At 52.8% G+C, this 6,138-nt stretch overlaps 1 protein-coding gene across 1 annotated transcript in view; it reads left to right on the forward strand.

The window, feature by feature from the left end:
- TMEM50B (transmembrane protein 50B) overlaps nt 1-6,138 on the forward strand; it is a 60,527-nt gene that overhangs the window by 48,955 nt on the left and 5,434 nt on the right. The gene's annotated exons all lie outside the window — the stretch shown is intronic.

Raw genomic sequence — 6,138 nt, forward strand, 5'->3', positions numbered from 1 at the left:
CCGACTCCATTCCTGTGGCATAGCCCTGGGGGGAGCTTTACAAGTTCAGCAGGCGGGGAGCAGCTTGTTCGCGGCAGTCCCTTGAGAGCTTCAGGGAGAAGCCTCCCCGGGGTCTTCCTGGTCTTGTTGGCCAGTGACAGCACTTAAGCATCTCTCACTGGCCAGTGTCCTTCTCAGGGAATTAGAGCGGGTGGTGAATGGAGGGGCCAGACACAAGATGGCATCGCCGCAGTGTGCTGTCACATCCTGACTTCCAAGACACAAGGGCAGAACCTCGCGTGAACCTGAGCGAGAGGGGTGGGTCTGCCTCCTGTGCAGTGACCACTTTGTTGTCCAGGTCGGGGATCATCCAACTTTCTGGAAAGGGCCAGGTAGCAAGTATGTTAGGCTTTGTGGGCAACACAGCGGCTGCTGGAACTGCTTACTTCCTGCCTTACGGTACATGCAAAAGCAGCCATCGACCAAGTGCAAACAAACGAGCCTCACGGGTTTCTTATGGACACTGAAATTTGTATTTTATACTATTTCCATGCGTGACTTTAAAAAGTGATTTAAAGGGCCATTTTTTGGCACACAGGGTAAGGCTGCCCCCTGCAATGCTGGCATCCTATATAGGTGCTGATTCGAGTCCCAGCTGCTCCACTTCTGATCGCTTCCCTGCTAATGGCCTGGGAAAACAACAGAAGATGACCCAAGTGCTTGGGCCCCGTTATCCTCATGGGGGACTTGGAAGAAGCTCCTGGCTCTTGGCTTCGGATTGGCACAGCTCTGGCCGTTGAGGCCAATTGGGGAGTGAACCAGTGGATGGAAGACAGACTCCCCCTCCCCCTCCCTCCCTCTCTCTCCCCCTCCCGCTCTCCCCCTCTCCCCCTCCCTCTCCTTCTTTCTCTGTGTAACTCTGACTTTCAAATAAAGAAATATTTAAAAAAAAAGAAATTAAAATCCCAAGTTTGTGTAAGTATTAATCCATAGATTAGTCATTTACTGTAGAACACAGAATCAAGTATTTTTGAGAAATGCCACAGGGGCCTGTGTACGGTACAGTGGGTTAAGCTGCTCCTTGTGATGCTGGCGTCCCATGAGTGCCATTTAGAGTCACAGCTGCCCGGCTTCCAGTCCAGCTTCCTGCTGATGTGCTTGGGAAGGCCACAGCGGACAACTCAGGGAGTTGAGCCCCTCCACCCATGTGGCAGACCTGGATGGAGCTCCTGGCTTCTGGCTTCCGCCTGGCTCAGCCCCAGCTGTTGTGGCCATTTGGAGAGTGGACAGCAGATGGATGATCTGTCTGTCTCTCTCTGTCTTTCAAATCAATAAATCTTTAAAAAAAAAAAAAAGGAAAAAATAACCATTATAAAAGGGAGTACCTTGCCTGTTTTGATAATTCTTGTTCTTTCCCCTTGAGCTGTAGCCAGCTACCAGCCTGCTTGTGTGTTTACTGGGTTTGAGTGGGAAGGGGGCCTGTTACACTGGACCCCAAGAGGTGTCTGCACATGCCCAGTACGTTTGAGTGTTGGTCAAAGCAGTTTGGTGTTAGCACAGCCCTCGCCTAGGGGGAAAGTCTTAGGGAGCCTGGCTTCCCCCAGAAGTACCTGGAATCATGCTGGTCCTGCCTGGGAGTAGGCTCTGAGTCAGCCACACTTATCCCCTGTCTCCAACCAACAGGGTGTGGGGAGCAACCCGGACTGGACTAAGTTACTGGAATTAAGACTTATTCTATGCATCTGCTCTCCCACAATATGGCGCTGGGAGAGGAGAAAACGGCTTCTACGCAGCTGCCTCTTGCCAACTTGAGTGCTGACCTCCAGGAGCTGATCCTGCTCCTGATTGGAGGAGAGCAGCGTACTTGGCATGTGGGCAGCCGAGTTGGGATTGGCGGAGGAGGACTATAAAAAAGGAGAGAGACGGCATGCACCAGGAACATCTATGGGGAACATCTGAGGGAACACCTGTGCAGCCCCCGAGAGAGCCGGCCGGCGGTGTGCCGCTCCCCCGCGGAAGTGGGGAAAGTGGCCAGGGGGAACCGCCCTTCCACGGAGGTGGAAGGGACGGTAGCCAACCCGGGAAGAACCAGCAGCAAACCCGGGGAGGGCCGAGCAGACAAAAGAACAGCGCAGGGTCCTGTGTCGTTCCTCCACAAAGACGGGGAGCGACATAATGGTGCCGTGACTCGGATATGAAGCCTAGGCAGGGTTTAGTGTCGTTCCTCCACGAAGAGGGGGAGCGACAACAGGGTGCTTTTCTGGGCTTGAACTACAGTCCCTTCCTGCCTCAGGACAGTGGATCAATTCCTCTCTGAACCCAGTTTCAACCTTTTCAGAATATGGTCTCCCAGGTTGTCTCTGAAAAGGTCTAACTCATTTTTTTAAATATTTATTTTTAATTTATTTGAAAGGCAGAGTTACAGAGAAGAGAGGCAGAGGGAGAAAGAGGGGGACAGACAGAAAGAGAGGAAAGAGAAGGGGGGGGGTCTTCCATCTGTTGGTTCACTCCCCAAATGGCTGCAGTGGCCAGAACTGAGCTGATCTGAGGCAGGAGTCAGGAGCTTCTTCAGAGTCTTCTATGTGGGTGTAGGGGCCCAAGCACTGGGGCCATCTTCTACTGCTTTCCCAGGCCATAGCAGAGAGCTGGATCAGAAGAGGAGCAGCCAGGACTCGAACCAGCGGCTGTATGGGATGCCAGCACTGAAGGTGTCAGCTTTACCTGCTATGCCACAGCGCCTGCCCCCTAACTCACTTTTAAGCAGGGGCACACAACTGAGCTCCCTCCTCACACCCCACATAGGAGTGCCAGGTTCGATTCCTAGCTCGTTTCCTGCTACTGCAGACTCTGGGAGGCAATAATGATGGCTCAGGAAATTGGGTTTCTGTCGCTCCCCCTCTTCGTGGAGGAACGACACAGGACCCTGCGCTGTTCTTTCGTCTGCTCGGCCCTCCCCGGGTTTGCTGCTGGTTCTTCCCGGGTTGGCTACCGACCCTTCCACCTCCGTGGAAGGGCAGTTCCCCCTGGCCACATTCCCCACTTCCGCAGGGGAGCGGCACACCGCCGGCCGGCTCTCTGGGGGGCTGCACGGGTGTTCCTTCAGCTAGATGTTCCCCATAGATGTTCCTGGTGCATGCCGTCTCTCTCCTCCTTTATAGTCCTCCTCCGCCAATCCTAACTCGGCTGCCCACACGCCGAGCACGCCGCTCTCCTCCAATCAGGAGCAAGTCCTACAGTTTATTGGTTGAACTGGAGGCAGCTGGGTAGAAGCTGTTTTCTCCTCTCCCAGTGCCATATTGTAGGAGAGCAGATGCATAGAATAAGTCTTAATTCCAGTAACTTAGTCTAGTCTGAGCTGCTTCCCACAGAGGAGAGCAGATGCATAGAATAAGTCTTAATTCCAGTAACTTAGTCTAGTCCGAGCTGCTCCCCACAGGTTTCTGCCACCCACCTGGGAGACCTGGCTTCTGGTTTCAGCCCTGGCAGGGGACCAGTGCAAATATTTGGAGAGAACCAACAGATCGGAGCTCTGTGTGTTTCTCAAATAAATAAGTAAATTTCATCTGTACTGAACAGGTACTTTTTTCTTGTGATTATCGTGTAGATGATGCAGTATAACTAGGCAGCATCTATATTGTACTAGGTATTATATGCAATCTAGAGACGATCCTAAGTGTGTGGGAGGAGGTATGCAAGAACCGTACCATTTCGTATAAGGGCCTTGAGCATCGTGGCTCTTTCGGTATCGGAGTGGGCCCGCAGATACTGAGGGCTCCTCCCCCACCGGATTTCATGCAGTGTTCCATCAGAGGAAGCTCTGTGTCTGAAACGTCCTGAATGACCTGAGCTGAGTGGTTACGTTTTCCATATACAAACGCTTCCTCCAGAAGTGTCCCAGTGCAAGGTGCCTTTAATAAAACAGATGCCTTGCCTGAGGTCTTGCATGCATGGGGTTGGGGCTGTCCCTGCAACTCCGGCAGGGTACACAATCGCTTAGAAAGTTGGCCAGTTTCTTACCAGCAGAGCAAAACTCCAACAGAGGGAGAGTGTCTGGCCCCATCAGCTCATGCTAGAGCTCCATAAACTTCCGGACAGCATCTGCTCTTGCAAAATAAGGTGTGGGAGGAAGGCTCCTCCCTGAAGCTGACCGCACAGCCACTGTGTCCCTTTGTGCGGAAGGTGAGGGGGCATCTACACTCCGACTTCCCAAGTGGTTTTTTTTTTTTTTTTTTTTTTTTTTTTGGATAGGCAGAGTGGGCAGTGAGAGAGAGAGACAGAGAGAAAGGTCTTCCTTTGCCGTTGGTTCACCCCCCAAGTGGCTGCTGCGGCCAGCGCACCGCACTGATCTAAAGCCAGGAGCCAGGTGCTTCTCCTGGTCTCCCATGTGGGTGCAGGGCCCAAGCACTTGGGCCATCCTCCACTGCCTTCCTGGGCCACAGCAGAGAGCTGGCCTGGAAGAGGGGCAACCGGGACAGAATCCGGCGCCCCAACCGGGACTAGAACCCGGTGTGCTGGCCCCGCAGGTGGAGGATTAGTCTATTGAGCCGCGGGGCGCCGGCCCTAAGTGGGTTTTACAAATGCATCCTTTGAATGAAAGAGTTCCCCCGCCAGCACTGACCTGTGTGCTTGGTGGATAACACCATTGTATTCTGGCTAATGCTGTTCAGAGCCCACACATCCCTGCCTCAGTGAGCAGAGACTCCCTGCAGAAATGAAGTTTAGGGGCCGGCGCTGTGGTGCAGCGGGTTAAAGTCCTGGCCTGCAGTGCTGCCATCCCATATGGGCATTGGTTCGAGACCTGGCTGTTCCACTTCTGATCCAGCTCTCTGCTATGGCCTGGGAAAGCAGTAGAAGATGGCCCACGTCCTTGGGCCCCTGCACCCACCTGGGAGACCTGGATCAAATTCTGGGCTTCCGGTTTCAACCCTGGCTGGGGACCAGTGCAAATATTTTGAGAGAACCAACAGATCGGAGCTCTGGAGCTCTGGAGCTCTGGGAGACCCGGAAGAAGCTCCTGGCTCCTGGCTTTGGATTGGCACTGCTCCGGCCGTTGAGGCCAATTGGGGAGTGAACCAGCAGATGGAAGACCTCTCTCTCTCTTTCTCTCTCACTCTCTCTGCCTCTCTTCTCTCTGTGTAACTCTTTCGAATAAATAAATCTTTAAACAAAAAAAAAAAAAAAAAAGAAGTGCTAACATCACTCTTAAAAACTCCGTGACTTTTTTGAGGAACTGAGTGACACCTGTTGAAAGTTATTCTGAGTTCCTGTGGCTTCAGCAGGTGTCAAGAATGAACAGAAGTTTAGATAACAGTAATTTTAAGCTACTAAAAAAAGTTACTTGACAGAGAGAGACAGAGAGTGGGCGAGCTCCATCTGCTGGTTCACTCCCCAAATGTCGGCAACAGACAGGGCTGGCCAGGTCAAAAGCCAGGAGTGGTGAACTCAGCCCAGGTCCTGCACGCATGGCATCTGGTACTTAACCACTTGAGCCACCACTGCTGTCTTGCAAGGTCCACACCAGCAGGAGTGCACCTGATGTGGTGTAACTAGGCGGTGAGTTCAAGTTCAGGTGAACCACAATTCCTACAACCTGCAATGTGACCTACCTCTTTTTTTTTTTTTTTTTTTTTTTTTTTTTACAGATTTATTTATTTATTTGAAAGGCAGAGTTACAGAGAGGCAGAGGCAGAGAAGTCTGGTTCACTCCCCAAATGGCTGCAACAGCCAGAGCTGAGCCAATCCGAAGCCAGGAGCTTTTTCCAGGTCTCCCACCTGAGTGCAGAGGCCCAAGCACTTAGGCCACCTTCTGTTGCTTTCCGAGGCCATAGCAGAGAACTGGACCGAAGTGGAGCAGCCAGGACTCAAACCGGTGCCCATTTGGGATGCTGGCACTGCAGGGAGGGGCCCTACCTGCTACACATCAGTGCTGGCCCCACCCTACCTCTCTGTCGGCTTGACACACTTAGCTTTCCAGGATGCTCCTGTGTCATCTGGGGCCAGGAAATAGTTAAGACTCCATCTCTTTGTACATCTGATTAAGGGGCCACCCCCTGCCTCATAGAAGAGGCTGTGAACCAGGGAGGGGTCGTTCTGTCATGGAGCACGCTTGGAGGTAGTGTTCTCGCTCTCTCGCACGGGCAAGCCTCGGGGCCTGCTCAC

Source organism: Oryctolagus cuniculus, chromosome 4 (genome assembly GCF_964237555.1).
Source record: "Oryctolagus cuniculus chromosome 4, mOryCun1.1, whole genome shotgun sequence".
NCBI classification, from domain to species: Eukaryota; Metazoa; Chordata; class Mammalia; order Lagomorpha; family Leporidae; genus Oryctolagus; species Oryctolagus cuniculus.